The sequence below is a fragment of the Pseudophryne corroboree genome, chromosome 4 (assembly GCF_028390025.1).
Source record: "Pseudophryne corroboree isolate aPseCor3 chromosome 4, aPseCor3.hap2, whole genome shotgun sequence".
Lineage (NCBI taxonomy): Eukaryota > Metazoa > Chordata > Amphibia > Anura > Myobatrachidae > Pseudophryne > Pseudophryne corroboree.
The window spans coordinates 564,916,651-564,940,797 of NC_086447.1; the positions used below are offsets into that span (position 1 = coordinate 564,916,651).

Here is a 24,147-nt window from a genome sequence, read left to right on the forward strand (position 1 = left end):
AAAATAGCTCCCGGGCTCACTGTATTGTTGTTCCTTTATTACTAGGCTATATATGTGATTACTGAATCATCAACTGATTCTATACAGGGGATCTGTAGTTATATATATAATCCTTTTGAATACCCCAAATAAGCACAATGTCCACTATGTTTATCCCATACATGAGTTAATTATGGAGAAGCAAAGAATAGTATTGCACACAAAGATAAGTCTGCTAACTATGGTGTTATTCATTCCTCCATACCACGTCTATTATTCTGACAAGAGTTCGAATTATGCAATCCGTCATCTGCAAAAAATGATGTTCGGACATAGCAGGTAGTGGATACTATCTGTATACCTTTATTAAGGATATGTTCATATACCCTCCACAATATGGTCCTGCTTTATGTCCTTATTTGGACTCTATTATGTATGACCTGCTGACAATGATATCAAATATCTTAATAAATATCTCCCTGATAATTCAGGTTGATATTAATTACAAAAAAGATAACCGTATATCACGTCTAGTATACAGGTCCTTTTGATATATATATGTGAGTCTCAATATCTGCTGATGATGGTATGGGAATTTATATGGAATTATATAATAAACACCATGTCTAGTCATACAGACCCATCATATATATCATCCTGTGTGCAATCATATTTTAATCTTTGTCATTCACCTATAAATTATTTAAATGTGGACATTGGGCACAATGTATAGGTTATTCCTAATATTTAACAAAGATTCCTCTAGTCCCAAAGGTGGTGATCACTATTTTCATTTATTCCATTGTAATTATAAGAAGGACGTCATTCAATTGAAGCTGTTATACGCAGGAATGAATATGTACTATCAGTATAGATCTCTCATATAGTTTATTCCAATATAATAATTATGAGGAGAATGTTATTCAGTTGAAGCTGTAATACACAGAAGTGAATATGTGTTGTCAATATAAGAATCTCATATAATTTATTCCAATCTTTAGATTACATTCTATCTATTAGCACAGATAACTGGAGTAATATATGTCTCTATTCACAAGAAATTCAATCTCCCAGCAGATCCCTGCTGATACAATGTGGCTGTATTTGGAAACAGTTTCTTATATGCTATGTTCTATGCTAGATCAGCTCTCCCAGCAGCTCCCTGCTGATACACTGTAACTTTATTTGGAAACAATTTCTTATAACTTGTGTTCGATGTCAATTCAGCTATATATTCCACTGGCAAGAAGTATTACTATAGCTTTGAGTGCACTGGATTACACTATAAATGTCAGTGTCTCATGTAGCTTGATCCAGTGCTGAGTTGCACACTACTATTATATATAACTAGATTTATGCATAATTCTATTCACAAGAAATTAGGTTCCACAACGGCTCCCTGCTAATAAGCTATATCTGTATTTGGAAACCGTTATGATTGGTTTCAGATCGGTGTTCTAAATTCTGTGCTAAATTGGCTATACATTCCTGTCTGAGTATAGGCTGGACCCTATACTGTTCTTGTATCTTAGCTTCACAGTGTCAGTTCCTAGTACAGTTCATGTTGATCCTAATTCTATCATTCCCTTTAACTGGACTAGAGGATCTCCGCTTCCTACTATCAGTACCTGTTCTTAATTCATTCTCACATACACATTGAATACATTATATTAATTGGTGCAGTGAGCCCGTTTGCACAGAAACGCCGGCATGCACGTTTCACAAACAGGCTTCGTCAGGGCGAACCAGATTGCCCCGTCTGATAGGTATTTAAAATTGAAGGCAGCCAATGAGGACGCATGTGTATATCCCAGCCAATGTGCTGTGTCTCCTCGCCGCTGCTAGGAATGCCGGGAAATGTAGTTCCCATCCTTCCCCGATCACGTGATCTTCGTGTCCAATGATATCGCTTATTCCGATGCCCAGCCGGTCACCTGATTCCCGCAACCAATAGTATGGCATACTAATGCTCCAGGGAAATGTAGTTTTTTCAAAGCGTCTCACTCTCTGAGTTATTGTATGTTTATTATTTATACATTTCCATCAATTTCATCTCGGATATTGATGTTATAAAGGATTTACAATGGGTTCTAATGTTATATTTAAACTTTGTTCTTAATTGAAATATGAGTCAATTATGATCCCATTGTTTCTCGATTTCACAGTGTAACCATATGTGGTTGAATACAGAATAGAAAGGACCATGTATATATTATTTAAAGTTTTTAAATTAAATTCAATAAAATTAATCCAGGTCAAACCTATTGCTGAAAATTAGTCATTATATTTTGTATGAGGAATTTGGTGATAAAGATAATACTGTGAAGTCATATGATCTTGAAGTGGTGTTTTTTGAGTATTTTTTTAAAAAAAAAGGAGCTAAAAATTAATATGTGAACATTTAGGTGAATATGTATGTTAATAAGTGTGTTCTGTGTATATATAGTGATAATTGTGAAGAAATAATAAAAAATGGTGTGTTTACTCTATATTGTGAGGTAAACAAAATAATTCTGTGTCTGTTCTGAATTCTTCTTGATACTCCTGTAACTGCAGTCCGTGTTTAAACTTAATAATGTGAACTAAATAAACATAATTATATAAAGTGATAGTGAAAAAAGAGACAAAGAAAGGAAGGGAGTACCAAGTGAGATAAAAAAGAGAAAAAGAGGGGGACATTTTTATTTTGTCAGTGATTTTATTATTTCATATTAATTCTCATCTTCAACAATTTGTAGCATATATACCATTGGATTGTAATTGATTCAAAATTTTAGGCATATAACATGCCTATCATGCAATTGCCTTGATATAGGTCCTTACATAATTCTGTATTATATTGTTTCAATGCAAATGATATATCCACCTGTAAGGGCCACACTATATATATACTTGTGAGTCAATAGGATCCGCCCATTATCCTAGAACAAATAAATGGCATATATGGCACGTATGAATAAGTTGATATAAAGCCAAGATTAGGGAAAGTCATTGATTCCTATTTAGATATCAATATTGTTCTTATCCTGATTTTAAAAATAAGTTGATCGTAAAGTGATCAGAGAAAAGGTAGGTAACTATTATTCTCATTTAGTCCCTTTTGATATTGGCTGTCCATGAGAAATATTATTTTGGTTTCAAATTGTAAAAGATATTTGTCAACATCTCCTCCTCTGATGTCAGTCTGTATGTGTTTCATACCAAAGGCTTGAAATCCTTTCGGGTTGCCATCATGATGGGATAAGAAATGATTCGCAACAGGAGTTAATGATTTAAATCTGTCCCTGTTTTGTTTGGCATTTCTTATACTGCATAGATGTTCCAACAGTCTCACCTTCAGTGGTCTGATCATTTTGCCAATGTAGATTTTATTGCAGGGACAGATTAATTGGTATACCACTCCTGTGGTTGTACAGTCAATATATTCATCAATTTTCCATTTCTTCCCATATTTGTCGAAATATTCCGTTTTTGGTATCATGTGTTTACAGGCTTTACACTGTCTACAACAGAAAGAACCTTTTTTGTGATATTTGGGTTTCTTCAGAGAAGGTAAATGGCTCCGTACTAGCATTTCCTTCAGGTTTTGGGATTTTCTCCAACTTATTTCTACTTTTCTCGGCAAAATCTCTTTCAGATCAATATTAGTATGGAGGACTGACCAATGATTTTGTAATATGGTGTTAATCTCGTGCCATTTGTTGTTGAAGGTTCCTATGAATCTGACTGGTTCTTCCTTTTGGACCTTCATTTTAGGTATAAGTAGAGATTCTATTGTATATGATTTCACTTCACATTTGGCTGTTTTGATAATCCGATTACTGTATCCTCTCTGTTTCAGTCTGTCACACAGTTGATATTCTCTTTCTCGAAAATTGTGTGCATTGGAACAATTTCTTTTGGTACGTAGTAATTCCCCCTTCGGGATTGCCCTTAAAGTCGCTGGTAAATGTGAGCTGCTATAATGTAAGATACTATTTGTTGCAGTCTCTTTCCTAAACATGTCTGTAGTTATTGATCCATCCTCTTCTATCATGATGGTCAAGTCTAGAAAATTTACTTTGTGTTGACTCATTTCACCGGTGAGTTTTAAATTCAGATCATTGGTATTGAGAATTGAGATAAGTTGTTTCAGCTGATCCTGATCCCCATCCCATACAATTAGAACATCATCAATGTATCTCAAATAGATGAGGATGTGATCAGTATAAAGCTCGTTCGTCTCATGGAAGAGAAATTCCCTCTCCCACCACCCCAGGTAGAGGCCGGCATATGTTGGGGCACAGGCCATCCCCATCGCCGTGCCTCTAACCTGGAGATAAAAATTTTCATTACACGTAAAGTAATTTCGAGTTAGTATAAATTTTAATAGTGAGAGTAGGAAGGTGTTGAAGTCATGTTGTTTTGGCATGTTTAGGAAATACTCAACTGCCAAGATTCCCTTATCATGATCTATACTAGTAAGGGATTGTTTTGCAAAGAGGCAAAAAAGAAGAGGACTATTATGTCTCTCAGGGGCACACTTAATTTCTATAGGTTGATAGAAAATAGGAAGAATAGATAAGAGATTGTAGTTTGTATGTAGAATTAGATAAAACTTAACTTTTAATGGTATTCACAGATGAAAAAATTGTAAAATTATAGCTGTGTATCAGCAGTATAAATTAAAACAAGTATTAAACAAAATTGTAGTGACGATGAAGTAAAGTGTGACTCACTTGAATAAAGAGGGTGACAGGAAGATAACTGTAAACCCACTGATTTGTAAGCGAGTATTTAATGTTAGACGTTTGTCAGAAGCGAAAATATAATGTTCCTGTTATCTCTATGAAATTATGATAATAAATACACTTATATAATCATAAAAGAGATAATAGGAAGCCGGCTTGTATGGATCAGGACTCCTATAAAAAGGGTCAGCTGGGGTAAATGAATGACAAGATTAAAATGAGATATGCTGATCAGCGGAGGGTATATTCCTTAATACTACAGTACCCGGTATTCCCAGAGGGTCACCCTTTCTGGTACTGACCAGGCCCAATGCTGCTTGGCTTCCAAGATCAGGCGAGATCGGGCATGTCCAGCATGGTATGACTGTAGGAAGTCAAGAAAATACCTATCAGCATAGGCAGTGGCCGATATTGAGGCCAATTAATAAGATATGGTCCGAAGGCTAAACATTGGTGTGTGAAGAGGTGACGGTAATACACCTGCGCTGTATAATACAATACAAAGCATGTGGACTAGAAAATTCCAGCACGCGAATTGCCTGGACGGTTAACCGTAAATCAATGATTAACCAATAGTTGCTGACAGGTACAGTAATAATCACTTAGTGAGTATAATGCCAAAAAGAGGCTAATTCATAACCGCAACTTATAATTTTGCATAGAAAATTATTATGATGCCTAATGAAAATTCATATGAATTACAGTGCAAGAGCTGCAAAGGCAGCTATCCAATGGTTCTATAATTTCACATAGAATAGTGCAACGGCTGATCACATAGAATACAGTACAATAACTGATTAGAATTCGCGAAAATACAATAAATTGCAAGAGCGACTGTACATTAATTGCTAGAAGCCGCCTTGGTGTTACACTGATTATTTTGTGAATAAATATTAGTGAAAAATGTGTGCTGACCCATATATTTATATAAAGCAAGTAATCAATAATCCAGCAAGTAAAGAGCAATTATAGGTGTATTAAGTAAACACAGCTCTACTGCAGTAGGAATGCAGAGAATCAAATAGTTGCCACACTGATTAAGATTTAATAAGAGGCTAATACATGCTTCCCTGTGTAAAGTAAGTAACACAAATATAAATAAAAATTGGTTAATTAGTTGTGTATACAGGGAATTTAATTGATCGTGTGAACAAGCTCCTCCCAGCGAAACGCGCGTCACTTCCGGTCCGGCACCCGACTTCCGGGACCTCCGCGACGGGGCTCCGGCGGACGGACTCCTCTCCGGCATCGCAGCAAGTATTTGAACGCTCCATGTAGCGGATTCAGCTCCCTGGATATATAACCTCCCTGTGTATCCATATTTATATGTATACACATATACATGTATTTATATTTGTGTTACTTACTTTACACAGGGAAGCATGTATTAGCCTCTTATTAAATCTTAATCAGTGTGGCAACTATTTGATTCTCTGCATTCCTACTGCAGGAGAGCTGTGTTTACTTAATACACCTATAATTGCTCTTTACTTGCTGGATTATTGATTACTTGCTTTATATAAATATATGGGTCAGCACACATTTTTCATTAATATTTATTCACAAAATAATCAGTGTAACACCAAGGCGGCTTCTAGCAATTAATGTACAGCCGCTCTTGCAATTTATTGTATTTTCGCGAATTCTAATCAGTTATTGTACTGTATTCTATGTGATCAGCCGTTGCACTATTCTATGTGAAATTATAGAACCATTGGATAGCTGCCTTTGCAGCTCTTGCACTGTAATTCATATGAATTTTCATTAGGCATCATAATAATTTTCTATGCAAAATTACAAGTTGCGGTTATGAATTAGCCTCTTTTTTGCATTATACTCACTAAGTGATTATTACTGTACCTGTCAGCAACTATTGGTTAATCATTGATTTACGGTTAACCGTCCAGGCAATTCGCGTGCTGGAATTTTCTAGTCCACATGCTTTGTATTGTATTATACAGCGCAGGAGTATTACCGTCACCTCTTCACACACCAATGTTTAGCCTTCGGACCATATCTTATTAATTGGCCTCAGTATCGGCCACTGCCTATGCTGATAGGTATTTTCTTGACTTCCTACAGTCATACCATGCTGGACATGCCCGATCTCGCCTGATCTTGGAAGCCAAGCAGCATTGGGCCTGGTCAGTACCAGAAAGGGTGACCCTCTGGGAATACCGGGTACTGTAGTATTAAGGAATATACCCTCCGCTGATCAGCATATCTCATTTTAATCTTGTCATTCATTTACCCCAGCTGACCCTTTTTATAGGAGTCCTGATCCATACAAGCCGGCTTCCTATTATCTCTTTTATGATTATATAAGTGTATTTATTATCATAATTTCATAGAGATAACAGGAACATTATATTTTCGCTTCTGACAAACGTCTAACATTAAATACTCGCTTACAAATCAGTGGGTTTACAGTTATCTTCCTGTCACCCTCTTTATTCAAGTGAGTCACACTTTACTTCATCGTCACTACAATTTTGTTTAATACTTGTTTTAATTTATACTGCTGATACACAGCTATAATTTTAAAAATTTTTCATCTGTGAATACCATTAAAAGTTAAGTTTTATCTAATTCTACATACAAATTACAATCTCTTATCTATTCTTCCTATTTTCTATCAACCTATAGAAATTAAGTGTGCCCTTGAGAGACATAATAGTCCTCTTCTTTTTTGCCTCTTTGCAAAACAATCCCTTACCAGTTTGCTTTTGAACTAATGTCTGGGAGCACCACCAACCTTGATCTACTTCAAAAGCCTTATTAGGCGAAGTCGGTAGCTTTATGTTGGTCTTATTATATTTGCCTTATATGTCATATATGTTATATAACAATTGAATGACAATTAGTGTACAATCAGGACCAGTGCAGATTCCAAAAAAAAAACCCCACCCAACATGATCTATACTAGTATAGAGACTTTCGATGTCGTATGTTGCCAGCCAGATCCCTGGACTGACCGATAAGTTTTGTAATTTGTTTAAGACATCCATTGTGTTCCTAACATATGAGGGCAGTGATATCACAAATTGTCGTAGGTATTGATCAACAAATATGCTTGCCCTTTCCGTTAGGCTCCCCATTCCAGAGACTATCGGTCTTCCTGGAGGGGTAGTCTCATTCTTGTGAATTTTTGGCAGTAAGTATAAGGTTGGTATCTTTGGTTTGTCATTATACAGGAAGTTGAAGTCCTTCTTAGTTATTATTCCATTCTCCAATGCATTCGAGATTATATCAGTGTACTTCCTTTGAAAATCAGAGGTCGGATTGAATAATAATAATTTGTAACAGGAACGATCATTGAGTTGTCTATTTAATTCTTCAACATACATGGTTCTGGGCCACAACACTACATTGCCCCCCTTGTCCGAGGGCTTAATGATAGTGTCATGCAATTGGTAGATTTGTTGGAGAGCATGTTTCTCTCCTATGATTAGATTGTCATTCTGAGATTCAAATACATTCTGTTGATAAAACAGGTTATCTAAATTACTGGATACCAGATCTAAATATACTTTTACAGGTGGACATATTTTAAAATCTGGGAAAAATGAGGATTTGTTCTTAATCTTAGAGGAGTCAAAGGGGTGCATGGTATGGGTGGCATCTTCCTGACCAGATTCTAATTCTTCCAAGATTTGTATCATGGTTTGGTCTTCCTCTGTGAGGATAGATGTATGGTCAGGGTTATCCATTGTTTGTAATTGTTCTCGAAATTTTTGTTGATTAATATAGAATTTCTTCAATAGTATTTTTCTGGCGAATAACTGGAGATCTTTCTCACAGTCAAATCGATTGGGTTTGTGTGAGGGGGAGAAGGATAATCCCTTTGATAATAGAGAGGTCTGTTCATCTGTAAGAGTTTTATTGGTTAAATTGATAATTCTCAAATTATCATCTCTTACTTCCTGTAGCGTCTCTGTTCTCTTGGTTACTCTCTCCAGTCTCGCATATCTTTCTTTCTTCTTTCTCCCCTGGCCTCGCCTGGTCTTATGTATTCCATACCTATTCCTTCTCTGATTTCTTTGGGTGTTTTCTCTAAAAAATCTCCCTTTTTCCCTCTATTGAACATATTGGAACTGCCTTCTCCTTCTGAGGAGTCTATATCTGATGTGGTGTAATTATGACTGTTGATATTCCTGTTCCTCTGTATATTATATTTCCATCTATATACATTATTCTGTGCAAAGTCATTTTTATCTCTGTTGAGTTTTCTACATTTTCTATCAATGACAGTCTGTTCAAACTCATCCATTTCCTTTTTATATTTATTGTATGTCACCTGAAATTTATCCAGGGTTTCAAATTTTTTAAGTTTTTCTCCCAACATAGTAATTTCCTGTGTATATTGGTTCAACAGAATCTCATCATGTTTTATAAGGATTTTGAGCAGGTCCAAAGAACATTTCGTTAGGGTGGTTTCCCATTCTTTCTTCAGATCCATGTTGGCCAGTTCAAAAGTCGGGAATACTCTAGGTCTCAGACCTCTTGGTGTTATGTTATTTCTGATATAATTATCACATGTAATCTTGTTCCACCATGTTTTGCTTTGCTTAATTAATATTTGTTTTAGTGAATATAAATCATCCATCCACTCTTTATTGGATGGATCGGTGGATAATATATCATCCCCATGTGTTAGGTCTAGTCCTTTCATTAATCTTTCTCGTCTTTCGTCAAGATCTTTCGTTAAATTCAAAGTTGTCATACTGAAATTGGTGTTTACAATCTGGTTCTCACGGAAGGTGTGTGTGTGTGTATGTACAAATACACACACACACACACACACCTGTATTCATATAATTATTCCTTTATTATTATCTTAATTGTAGAATTGAATTTTCGGAATATTACTATGCTAGAAATTTGAAACGCTGGAAAACCAGCAGTTAAACAGTTTATATATAAGGGAAATGGGAAATTTTCTGCACAAGTTCTATTTATTTAGTAATTCCCCAATTCTTCATGTCATCTGTAATAGGATCCACAAGATGGGGGTGCTGCCTAAGACAATTGTAGTGGAAGACAGAAAAACGAAAGGACAGAATTGTCTTTTTGTTGGCGCACTTTGAAAGGAAATTCATGTATTGATATAATGATAATTGTTTTTAAGACTTAACTTTTATTATGTCAACTAAAATATCCTGTTTAGTGAAATATAAACATACATATGTGAAAAATTCATAAAAGTGATAATAAAAATAGCTTCCGGGCTCACTGTATTGTTGTTCCTTTATTACTAGGCTATATGTGTGATTACTGAATCATCAATTGATTCTATACAGGGGATCTGTATTTATATATATATATATATATATATATATATATATATATATATATATATAATCCTTTTGAATACCCCAAATAAGCACAATGTCCACTATGTTTATCACATAAATGAGTTAATTATGGAGAAGCAAAGAATAGTATTGCACACAAAGATAAGTCTGCTAACTATGGTGTTATTCATTCCTCCATACTACGTCTATTATTATGACAAGAGTTCGAATTATGCAATCCGTCATCTGCAAAAAATGATGTTCAGACATAGCAGGTAGTGGATACTATCTGTATACCTTTATTAAGTATATGTTCATATACCCTCCACAATATGGTCCTGCTTTATGTCCTTATTTGGACTCTATTATGTATGACCTGCTGACAATGATATCAAATATCTTAATAAATATCTCCCTGATAATTCAGGTTGATATTAATTACAAAAAAGATAACCGTATATCACGTCTAGTATACAGGTCCTTTTGATATATATATATGTGAGTCTCAATATCTGCTGATGATGGTATGGGAATTTATATAATAAACACCATGTCTAATCATACAGACCCATCATATATATCATCCTGTGTGCAATCATTATATTTTAATCTTTGTCATTCACCTATAAATGATTTAAATGTGGACATTGAGCACAATGTATAGGTTATTCCTAATATTTAACAATGATTCCTCTAGTCCTAAAGGTGGTGATCACTATTTTCATTTATTCCATTGTAATTATAAGAAGGACGTCATTCAATTGAAGCTGTTATACGCAGGAATGAATATGTACCATCAGTATAGATATCTCATATAGTTTATTCCAATATAATAATTATGAGGAGAATGTTATTCAGTTGAAGCTGTAATACACAGAAGTGAATATGTGTTGTCAATATAAGAATCTCATATAATTTATTCCAATCTTTAGATTACATTCTATCTATTAGCACAGACAAATGGAGTAATATATGTCTCTATTCACAAGAAATTCAATCTCCCAGCAGCTCCCTGCTGATATAATGTGGCTGTATTTGGAAACAGTTTCTTATATGCTATGTTCTATGCTAGATCAGCTCTCCCAGCAGCTTCCTGCTGATACACTGTAACTTTATTTGGAAACAATTTCTTATAACTTGTGTTCGATGTCAATTCAGCTATATATTCCACTGGCAAGAAGTATTACTATAGCTTTGAGTGCACTGGATTACACTATAAATGTCAGTGTCTCATGTAGCTTGATCCAGTGCTGAGTTGCCCTCTACTATTATAACTAGATTTATGCATAATTCTATTCTCAAGAAATTATGTTCCACAACGGCTCCCTGCTAATAAGCTATATCTGTATTTGAAAACCGTTATGATTGGTTACCGATCGGTGTTCTAAATTCTGTGCAAAATCGGCTATACATTCCTGTCTGAGTATAGGCTGGACCCTATACTGTTCTTGTATCTTAGCTTCACAGTGTCAGTTCCTAGTACATTTCATGTTGATCCTAATTCTATCATTCCCTTTAACTGGACTAAAGGGGATCTCTGCTTCCTACTATCTTAAAATTGAAGGCAGCCAATGAGGACGCATGTGTATATCCCAGCCAATGTGCTGTGTCTCCTCGCCGCTGCTAGGAATGCCGGGAAATGTAGTTCCCATCCTTCCCCAAATTTTAAATACCTATCAGACGGGGCAATCTGGTTCGCCCTGACGAAGCCTGTTTGTGAAACGTGCACGCCGGCATTTATGTGCAAACGGGCTCACTGTACCAATTAATATAATGTATTCAATGTGTATGTGAGAATGAATTAAGAACAGGGACTGATAGTAGGAAGCGGAGATCCTCTAGTCCAGTTAAAGGGAATGATAGAATTAGGATCAACATGAAATGTACGAGGAACTGACACTGTGAAGCTAAGATACAAGAACAGTATAGGGTCCAGCCTATACTCAGATAGGAATGTATAGCCGATTTAGCACAGAATTTAGAACACCGATCTGTAACCAATCATAACAGTTTCCAAATACAGATATAGCTTATTAGCAGGGAGCCGTTGTGGAACCTAATTTCTTGTGAATAGAATTATGCATAATGCAAACAACAGGATTGGAGTTCTTGAAATGTGCGCAAGGCAGCTTTAACCGATGTAAATTGTCTAGCAGGATGCCACCCCACCCCACAAAGACTAATTTCACAAAAATAAGACAATTTTTTTCAGTATAAGCGCCAAAGTAAAAAGATAGAATAAAATGAATATGATATATACGTCCCTTGGAGATGTTCTCGTTGGGTTGATCCTCAATTGTTCAAAGAACGTTCTCAATTGATGTGGTTAATGTCCAGTGATTTTATATGAAAACAGAAAAAGCAGACATGCAATGTGTAGTATTGTTTTATACAATGTTTTCTTTTCATATATAAAGTTGACCTGATCCCATCAGGAAAAAGGAAGCAATAGCATAAGTGGGGGATCTATATAAGGTGCGTACCCCAACTCACACTAGGAGGAGCGAAAATGTGTACAGAAAGGTTTCTTTAGATATCTTCACCCTCTTTGTGTGTCCTTCACCATAAAGTATGCATAGAAGAGCATACCTAAACTCACTTTAAAGTGGGAATGAGTCAAATATATAAAGGTATCTTTTCTCCTATTATTGCTGTATCAAATGGAAGTGCGTACCACACTCACAGGACAAAAAGTCGAGATATTCGTACAGTTGATATCCACAATTATTTCAGACTCAAAGGTTGGCTTCTTGGAGTTAAGAGAGGTTGCACAGTGCCCAGTATTGTCGACACGTTTCGGCTCAACAGGAGCCTTCCTCAAGACATCCATATACTAGTGTCCCTCTCTATTGTGATGGGATAAGGACAGCTCCATCTATCTAAAAAGAAAATAGTGCAAAAAACAATATCACACATTGTATGTCTGCTTCTTCTGTCTTTATATAAAACCACTGGATATTAACTGTACCAATTGAGAAACATTCGTTGAGCCATCGGTTTCTTGAAGTCTGAAATGGTTGTGGATTTCAAAGATACCTTGATAGGAATATCTCGACTTTTTGTCCTGTGAGTGTGGTACGCACTTCCATTTGATACAGCAATAATAGGAGAAAAGATACCTTTATATATTTGACTCATTCCCACTTTAAAGTGAGTTTAGGACGAGGCTTTGGTTTATGCCTCTAAACTTGTGAGAAAAGACATGTTTGCTACTAAGGATGAGAATCATGCTGATGTACAGGAGTTTGGCCATCAAAGTGGTGTTGACCTGGAGGCTAATAATGGAGCCAGATATGGGTTTGAGAATAAAGATAAAAACAAAAGTAAAAGTAAAAAGGAAACAACAAAAAAGAACAAAGATAAATATAGCCTAGTATTTAAATCTAAATTTAATGTGGCGGCCAGTAAAATCAAAGGCATAATTAATAAAAATTATAGACTATTATTTACTGATCCTGTTCTTAGGGAACATTTAGATGAAAAACCAGCGATTGTTTTCAAGAAAGCTAAAAATTTGCGAAACATTCTGGCTCCAAGTCTCTTTAAAGGACACTTAGATCGATCCATCAAAAATACACAAAGAACTCTCATTGGACCGGAGGTTATAGGTTTCCATCGATGTAACCATAAGAGGTGTACCACGTGTTCGTTTGTTCTGAATAAAACCAAAAGCGTGGTGTCTAGTGTCTCTAAGAAAGAGTATACTATTAATACTTTTATTAACTGTAGCACCCAATATGTGATTTATCTATTGATATGTCCCTGTCACATATATTACGTGGGTCGAACAATACGTCCCCTGAAACTCAGATTCATGGAACATAGAAGGAATATTTTGAATAAGATCATGAACCATAGTGTTCCTCGACATTTTTCTGAGTGTCATGGAGGCGATCCAACTGGGCTTCTGCTGGTTGGGCTGGAACATATCCCAGCAACCAGCAGGGGTGGTGATCGCTTTAGAACTCTATGTAGACAGGAGGCAGCATGGATTTTGAAACTACAGACATTGAATCCTCAGGGTCTTAATGAAACCATCGATTTGGAGTTCATTTGAAATTTTAGTTAAGTCTCTGTCAGTACCTCTATTAGAGAGTGGGTGTAGATTTGGTTTATAGTCTCACCTTGGAAAGTCTCTTCCTCTTACGTTTGATCCTTAAGATAGTGATATTTATTAAAACTATCTAGCTGAGTATATAGCATCTCTTGTTCTCTGTATTACACATTATTATTACTATTATTATATTATATTATTATTTATGAGTATATCTGTATATTAAGCTATTTTTAGCTAAAAATTTATTATTCAAAAAAATATATACATCTTTTGGTTCTATTTTTACTCTTTCCTTCTTTTTTCCTCTCTTACTGATTCTTCTACCTCTCATTCTTTGCCCACCGTATCTTTCTTCATGGCTATTTAATAAATTATTATAGGAAGATATTTGAGGCAATATTCCCTCTATAGGTATCAATATTTGTATTGTTGCTAGCAGAGATTCTAAGTGTGAGGTATCCACATAGAAGATATCCTTCTTTACTATAGTTTTTCGTATAAATATTAAATACTACTAATCTGAATGCACATATTTATGGTTATACAAATCAATATGATAATTATAGATTGCTATAAGATATCCTTTATGATTAATATAGGTATTCCCAGTCTCATATAAAATAGATATTATATTTTATTTGGGTTCTTTCATTTATTATTATATATAATGCATTTTATATTATTGTCTATTGTATTGTAGAATTAATATAGTGATGTTTACTATAAAGATGTATGCTTGCTTGAAAACGCTAGGAGCCTAAACAGCATATTTAAATCTGATGCTCTGAAATGGCTGTATGTAATTACTGATAATCAGCTTCACCTGTGGAATAGGTATAAGATCTGACCACTCCTACTCCCAGGTATACCTGCCTTTCGAAAAAGACGCTCTGCTGGCGTTGAAACGCGTTAAGGATACAGGCTTCTTACTATAAGGATTTACACCTTAAGGACACGGGGAGCTTTATGCACAACAGTGACAAACCCTGCTGTTTTATTTGGATTCACTGTTTATTATTCTTGCGGTCAGGAACATCTGTGCTGCATTCCTTCACCTCTGCAGCCCGACCACACACTCCAAGTTGGGGCGGTGGAAGCTACGGGTGCCGCCATTCCCCAGTCCGGCGCAGACCGGCGAACGGAGTCCTTGTCGGGTGCCTACCCAACAGAAGATAGGCTGACTGCGAGCTACACACACCAGGATTGTTCACCTTATTTAACTCCGGATCCATCAGCTAACAGCCTCCGTTTGCAAAGCACGGAGGTACCGGAAACGGTGTGGATTGGGCTAGGACGGCCCATTGGGATACTCCGTACGGCGCGGCTTCCACACAATCCGCTGAGGCTCTGGTGAGTGTCTCCATTCAAACAACGGGACAACACCAGGGAGCAGAGACCGAAGAAGCTCCTGCCCAGTGGTAACTGTGTGTACAGATATCTAAATACATGTTTTCTTTTGCACTAGCCGCTTATTGTCATGAACCTATGATTTTTGCAATTCTTTAAAAAGAATACAGTCGTGAGTGACTTTTGTTCTACCAATTAGTATCATCATTGTGCACATACAGAACCCACAACGGTTTTTTACCTTCCAGGTGTTACTTATAATTAATTACATGCTAATAGGATTATTCACTATTGATGCTTTAATTATAATTAAAAAATAGAGGCATATCAAGTGCAAACTCATACTATTGTGATGTTTTAAGATTGTTATTACTCCCGGGAGGTTGTTGTAATTCTTATATGCATTTTAGAAAATAAATGTTTTTTACATTCTGGTTGTCTAGCGCCACTTGTTATTTGTTTTAAAGTTTCTATTTTAAGGGATTGGCAATTCCCTTTTTCAAGAGGCTGCTGACAACCACAGTGCAGTGCTATCCACCTGAGCGCATAGTTCTTTTCCTTTTTCAAGCATTTTTGTGTACCTTGCCTTGCTATTGCGGCTTAGGTGACTAACACTGCAAAATGAATTTTTACACAGATAGAATTCAACGGAGACAGGAAGTTCTTAAGCAATATGAGACTGGGAATTGTAGTACTGAGGAAACGCCACATGATGAGTTCTTGAAAAATGCAAACAGACTAGAGGATTTGCTTAAATCTGAATCAAGACACTGGTGGGACAAGACGTCTTTGTCTAAATATTTGGAACATAATAAAATACCTCGTGGTCTGCGAATTTTCAAGAGCTCATCTTTTAATAATGACCCTGATTTATTAGAACAATGGGAAAAAATCCTTGATAAATGCTCATTTGCACTAATGCAATTAATAATTGATTACAGGGGAAATAAATTGACTGAAATTGAGGATGAGATCAAACAAACACAAGATATACTTCAGAAATATAAAGATGAGGATTATTACAAAGAGAGGGAAACAGTAATGAATAAAAGGCTAGAAGCCAATGAGAAAGAGATAATAGAAAGAAAGGAGAAGAAATTCTCACGTGATTTGAGAGACTATAATACAAACACCATTAAAAATTACCATACTAGGAATAGAGTGAGAGAGGAATCTAGATCGGAGAGGCAACAAATATCTAATCATAGTGATAATTTTGGCTATCAATCTAAATTTCAAAAGAGTAAGCCCCAATATAAGCAGACCCAATACAAGTCCCGGGACACGCTAGAGACTAATAAATATTCCTCTAACGTAAGAACATCACCTGGGTGGATGACTATACCACAGAAAAAAACAAAATGGCAGCAAGAATCCTCTTTAGGAGCCTCGAGAGGAGATTCTCCTCAAGAGCGTCGTCATTCTTTAGACAGGGGAAGGAGAGACAGGATGGAATTAAATGTCAGAGGGACCAGATATTTCACACAAAATCGATACGACCCTCTGACACGCACACCAAAAAGAGGAAGAGATATCGACCAAGAGGTCGAAGAGGAGGTAAGGGGAAACAAAAATCAAAGGTTCCACTAAAACCTGTTGGTATTTTTAATCTTTCTTCTGTTGTTTTAACTGATACTGAGGAGAGAATTCTCTCAAAAGGGATGAATTTTGCACCTACTACACGCCCTAACTTCTTTGAGCTCTTTATTGAGCTCAATCGCTTTGTTAGAGGATTATGCAGAAAAAGATTTTTTGCGGTGGCTGATAAACAAAATAAATCTACATATCAAGATAATCTTGCCACCATATTAGACCAGGATGATATTTCTGGACTTAATATGCTTAATGAACTTCTGCTTGAAAACATATCCCCTGATAATTTAAAACAGCAATCCAAAATATCACTATTTGATGTTAATAGAGGTACCTTTAAGAAAAAAATCACAATTTTTTCCTACCCAACATAAAACCAGTGCTATAGACACCTTTTATCATACCACCCTGGAGGAACTTCGCAATTTATGCGACCATAGAATACATCCCTGTCTGTATAACTTGAGGCCTGATGAAAGAAAAGCTCTTAAAAGACTTTCTGATAATCAGGCTCTCGCTATTAAACCAGCAGATAAGGGAGGAGGAGTTGTGGTGCAGAATACTGAAGATTATGTTAGAGAGGCTAATAGACAACTTACTGACACCACTTTCTATAGAGATTTAGGACAAGATCCAACTCTTGATTATCAAAAGCAACTTAAAGATATGTTAACATTGGCGTGTGCCAATGATATCATTACACGTGATGAGTTTGAATTCCTCTACCCCCTCCACCCAATCACTCCCATTTACTATCACCTCCCAAAAGTACACAAGACACTACACGAACCCCCGGATCGCCCTATTATTTCGGGGATTGAGGGTCTTACATCTAATTTGTCTTATTTTGTTGATCACTTTTTACAACCACGTGCTTCCTCTCTGAGATCCCATATTAGAGACACCACTGAGTTTATTAAACTGGTGGAAGGTTTAAAATGGAGTCCTGATTTTTTATTCGTCACATGTGACGTTCAAGCTTTATATACCAACATCCCACATACAAAAGGGATAGAATGTGTGGCAAAAAGCCTAGGTGAAGATATGGGTATCCCAGAGGGGAAACGACAATTTATTCTTTCTGCCATTGCTTTCATTTTATCTCACAATTATTTTTTGTTTGATCACTGTCACTACCTACAGGTCCTCGGTACAGCGATGGGGACCAGGTTCGCACCCAGTTTTGCCAACATTTATATGGGCGACTTTGAAGACACCTACATCTGGGGTGGTGCCCATACTGCGAACCTGGTCCTCTATGGTCGCTATATCGACGACCTGTTTTTCGTTTGGAAAGGGGATTCTGTTTCAGTCACTGAGTTTGTTAGGTACATTAATAGCAACACTTATGGTTTAACCTTCACGTGCACTCACCATCCTTCACAGATTAATTTTCTAGACGTAACGGTGGAGGTGGTAGAGGATACCGTCACAGTATCACCTTTTAGAAAATCGGTGGATGTATGTAATTATATTCCTTATTCTAGCAATCATAATAAAAATTGGCTCAAGAATGTACCAAGAAGCCAGGTACATAGAATTAGGAGAAATTGTACTTCAGATAAGAAATACTATGAACAAGTTACAGCTTTGGTGGATACATTTAAGAGTTGTGATTACCCACAAGTAGTATTGGACGAGGCTTTGGTTTATGCCTCTAAACTTGTGAGAAAAGACATGTTTGCTACTAAGGATGAGAATCATGCTGATGTACAGGAGTTTGGCCATCAAAGTGGTGTTGACCTGGAGGCTAATAATGGAGCCAGATATGGGTTTGAGAATAAAGATAAAAACAAAAGTAAAAGTAAAAAGGAAACAACAAAAAAGAACAAAGATAAATATAGCCTAGTATTTAAATCTAAATTTAATGTGGCGGCCAGTAAAATCAAAGGCATAATTATTAAAAATTATAGACTATTATTTACTGATCCTGTTCTTAGGGAACATTTAGATGAAAAACCAGCGATTGTTTTCAAGAAAGCTAAAAATTTGCGAAACATTCTGGCTCCAAGTCTCTTTAAAGGACACTTAGATCGATCCATCAAAAATACACAAAGAACTCTCATTGGACCGGAGGTTATAGGTTTCCATCGATGTAACCATAAGAGGTGTACCACGTGTTCGTTTGTTCTGAATAAAACCAAAAGCGTGGTGTCTAGTGTCTCTAAGAAAGAGTATACTATTAATACTTTTATTAACTGTAGCACCCAATATGTGATTTATCTATTGATAAGTCCCTGTCACATATATTACGTGGGTCGAACAATACGTCCCCTGAAACTCAGATTCATGGAACATAGAAGGAATATTTTGAATAAGATCATGAACCATAGTGTTCCTCGACATTTTTCTGAGTGTCATGGAGGCGATCCAACTGGGCTCCTGCTGGTTGGGCTGGAACATATCCCAGCAACCAGCAGGGGTGGTGATCGCTTTAGAACTCTATGTAGACAGGAGGCAGCATGGATTTTGAAACTACAGACATTGAATCCTCAGGGTCTTAATGAAACCATCGATTTGGAGTTCATTTGAAACTTTAGTTAAGTCTCTGTCAGTACCTCTATTAGAGAGTGGGTGTAGATTTGGTTTATAGTCTCACCTTGGAAAGTCTCTTCCTCTTACGTTTGATCCTTAAGATAGTGATATTTATTAAAACTATCTAGCTGAGTATATAGCATCTCTTGTTCTCTGTATTACACATTATTATTACTATTATTATATTATATTATTATTTATGAGTATATCTGTATATTAAGCTATTTTTAGCTAAAAAAATTATTATTCAAAAAAATATATACTTCTTTTGGTTCTATTTTTACTCTTTCCTTCTTTTTTCCTCTCTTACTGATTCTTCTACCTCTCATTCTTTGCCCACCGTATCTTTCTTCATGGCTATTTAATAAATTATTATAGGAAGATATTTGAGGCAATATTCCCTCTATAGGTATCAATATTTGTATTGTTGCTAGCAGAGATTCTAAGTGTGAGGTATCCACATAGAAGATATCCTTCTTTACTATAGTTTTTCGTATAAATATTAAATACTACTAATCTGAATGCACATATTTATGGTTATACAAATCAATATGATAATTATAGATTGCTATAAGATATCCTTTATGATTAATATAGGTATTCCCAGTCTCATATAAAATAGATATTATATTTTATTTGGGTTCTTTCATTTATTATTATTATATATAATGCATTTTATATTATTGTCTATTGTATTGTAGAATTAATATAGTGATGTTTACTATAAAGATGTATGCTTGCTTAAAAACGCTAGGAGCCTAAACAGCATATTTAAATCTGATGCTCTGAAATGGCTGTATGTAATTACTGATAATCAGCTTCACCTGTGGAATAGGTATAAGATCTGACCACTCCTACTCCCAGGTATACCTGCCTTTCGAAAAAGACGCCCTGCTGGCGTTGAAACGCGTTAAGGATACAAGCTTCTTACTATAAGGATTTACACCTTAAGGACACGGGGAGCTTTATGCACAACAGTGACAAACCCTGCTGTTTTATTTGGATTCACTGTTTATTATTCTTGCGGTCAGGAACATCTGTGCTGCATTCCTTCACCTCTGCAGCCCGACCGCACACTCCAAGTTGGGGCGGTGGAAGCTACGGGTGCCGCCATTCCCCAGTCCGGCGCAGACCGGCGAACGGAGTCCTTGTCGGGTGCCTACCCAACAGAAGATAGGCTGACTGCGAGCTACACACACCAGGATTGTTCACCTTATTTAACTCCGGATCCATCAGCTAACAGCCTCCGTTTGCAAAGCACGGAGGTACCGGAGACGGTGTGGATTGGGCTAGGACGGCCCATTGGGATACTCCGTACGGCGCGGCTTCCACATAATCCGCTGAGGCTCTGGTGAGTGTCTCCATTCAAACAACGGGACAACACCAGGGAGCAGAGACCGAAGAAGCTCCTGCCCAGTGGTAACTGTGTGTACAGATATCTAAATACATGTTTTCTTTTGCACTAGCCGCTTATTGTCATGAACCTATGATTTTTGCAATTCTTTAAAAAGAATACAGTCGTGAGTGACTTTTGTTCTACCAATTAGTATCATCATTGTGCACATACAGAACCCACAACGGTTTTTTACCTTCCAGGTGTTACTTATAATTAATTACATGTTAATAGGATTATTCACTATTGATGCTTTAATTATAATAAAAAAATAGAGGCATATCAAGTGCAAACTCATACTATTGTGATGTTTTAAGATTGTTATTACTCCCGGGAGGTTGTTGTAATTCTTATATGCATTTTAGAAAATAAATGTTTTTTACATTCTGGTTGTCTAGCGCCACTTGTTATTTGTTTTAAAGTTTCTATTTTAAGGGATTGGCAATTCCCTTTTTCAAGAGGCTGCTGACAACCACAGTGCAGTGCTATCCACCTGAGCGCATAGTTCTTTTCCTTTTTCAAGCATTTTTGTGTACCTTGCCTTGCTATTGCGGCTTAGGTGACTAACACTGCAAAATGAATTTTTACACAGATAGAATTAAACGGAGACAGGAAGTTCTTAAGCAATATGAGACTGGGAATTGTAGTACTGAGGAAACGCCACATGATGAGTTCTTGAAAAATGCAAACAGACTAGAGGATTTGCTTAAATCTGAATCAAGACACTGGTGGGACAAGACGTCTTTGTCTAAATATTTGGAACATAATAAAATACCTCGTGGTCTGCGAATTTTCAAGAGCTCATCTTTTAATAATGACCCTGATTTATTAGAACAATGGGAAAAAATCCTTGATAAATGCTCCTTTGCACTAATGCAATTAATAATTGATTACAGGGGAAATAAATTGACTGAAATTGAGGATGAGATCAAACAAACACAAGATATACTTCAGAAATATAAAGATGAGGATTATTACAAAGAGAGGGAAACAGTAATGAATAAAAGGCTAGAAGCCAATGAGAAAGAGATAATAGAAAGAAAGGAGAAGAAATTCTCACGTGATTTGAGAGACTATAATACAAACACCATTAAAAATTACCATACTAGGAATAGAGTGAGAGAGGAATCTAGATCGGAGAGGCAACAAATATCTAATCATAGTTATAATTTTGGCTATCAATCTAAATTTCAAAAGAGTAAGCCCCAATATAAGCAGACCCAATACAAGTCCCGGGACACGCTAGAGACTAATAAATATTCCTCTAACGTAAGAACATCACCTGGGTGGATGACTATACCACAGAAAAAAACAAAATGGCAGCAAGAATCCTCTTTAGGAGCCTCGAGAGGAGATTCTCCTCAAGAGCGTCGTCATTCTTTAGACAGGGGAAGGAGAGACAGGATGGAATTAAATGTCAGAGGGACAAGATATTTCACACAAAATCGATACGACCCTCTGACACGCACACCAAAAAGAGGAAGAGATATCGACCAAGAGGTCGAAGAGGAGGTAAGGGGAAACAAAAATCAAAGGTTCCACTAAAACCTGTTGGTATTTTTAATCTTTCTTCTGTTGTTTTAACTGATACTGAGGAGAGAATTCTCTCAAAAGGGATGAATTTTGCACCTACTACACGCCCTAACTTCTTTGAGCTCTTTATTGAGCTCAATCGCTTTGTTAGAGGATTATGCAGAAAAAGATTTTTTGCGGTGGCTGATAAACAAAATAAATCTACATATCAAGATAATCTTGCCACCATATTAGACCAGGATGATATTTCTGGACTTAATATGCTTAATGAACTTCTGCTTGAAAACATATCCCCTGATAATTTAAAACAGCAATCCAAAATATCACTATTTGATGTTAATAGAGGTACCTTTAAGAAAAAAAATCACAATTTTTTCCTACCCAACATAAAACCAGTGCTATAGACACCTTTTATCATACCACCCTGGAGGAACTTCGCAATTTATGCGACCATAGAATACATCCCTGTCTGTATAACTTGAGGCCTGATGAAAGAAAAGCTCTTTAAAAGACTTTCTGATAATCAGGCTCTCACTATTAAACCAGCAGATAAGGGAGGAGGAGTTGTGGTGCAGAATACTGAAGATTATGTTAGAGAGGCTAATAGACAACTTACTGACACCACTTTCTATAGAGATTTAGGACAAGATCCAACTCTTGATTATCAAAAGCAACTTAAAGATATGTTAACATTGGCGTGTGCCAATGATATCATTACACGTGATGAGTTTGAATTCCTCTACCCCCTCCACCCAATCACTCCCATTTACTATCACCTCCCAAAAGTACACAAGACACTACACGAACCCCCGGATCGCCCTATTATTTCGGGGATTGAGGGTCTTACATCTAATTTGTCTTATTTTGTTGATCACTTTTTACAACCACGTGCTTCCTCTCTGAGATCCCATATTAGAGACACCACTGAGTTTATTAAACTGGTGGAAGGTTTAAAATGGAGTCCTGATTTTTTATTCGTCACATGTGACGTTCAAGCTTTATATACCAACATCCCACATACAAAAGGGATAGAATGTGTGGCAAAAAGCCTAGGTGAAGATATGGGTATCCCAGAGGGGAAACGACAATTTATTCTTTCTGCCATTGCTTTCATTTTATCTCACAATTATTTTTTGTTTGATCACTGTCACTACCTACAGGTCCTCGGTACAGCGATGGGGACCAGGTTCGCACCCAGTTTTGCCAACATTTATATGGGCGACTTTGAAGACACCTACATCTGGGGTGGTGCCCATACTGCGAACCTGGTCCTCTATGGTCGCTATATCGACGACCTGTTTTTCGTTTGGAAAGGGGATTCTGTTTCAGTCACTGAGTTTGTTAGGTACATTAATAACAACACTTATGGTTTAACCTTCACGTGCACTCACCATCCTTCACAGATTGATTTTCTAGACGTAACGGTGGAGGTGGTAGAGGATACCGTCACAGTATCACCTTTTAGAAAATCGGTGGATGTATGTAATTATATTCCTTATTCTAGCAATCATAATAAAAATTGGCTCAAGAATGTACCAAGAAGCCAGGTACATAGAATTAGGAGAAATTGTACTTCAGATAAGAAATACTATGAACAAGTTACAGCTTTGGTGGATACATTTAAGAGTTGTGATTACCCACAAGTAGTATTGGACGAGGCTTTGGTTTATGCCTCTAAACTTGTGA

General features: G+C 36.5%; 2 pseudogenes; one reads left to right on the plus strand and one right to left on the minus strand.

Moving 5' to 3' along the window:
* Positions 1–4,962: 4,962 nt before the first annotated feature.
* LOC134912302 (5S ribosomal RNA) lies at positions 4,963–5,081 on the minus strand (annotated as a pseudogene).
* A 1,702-nt stretch (positions 5,082–6,783) lies between these two features.
* On the plus strand, positions 6,784–6,902 carry LOC134912313 (5S ribosomal RNA; annotated as a pseudogene).
* The last annotated feature ends 17,245 nt before the right edge of the window (positions 6,903–24,147 follow it).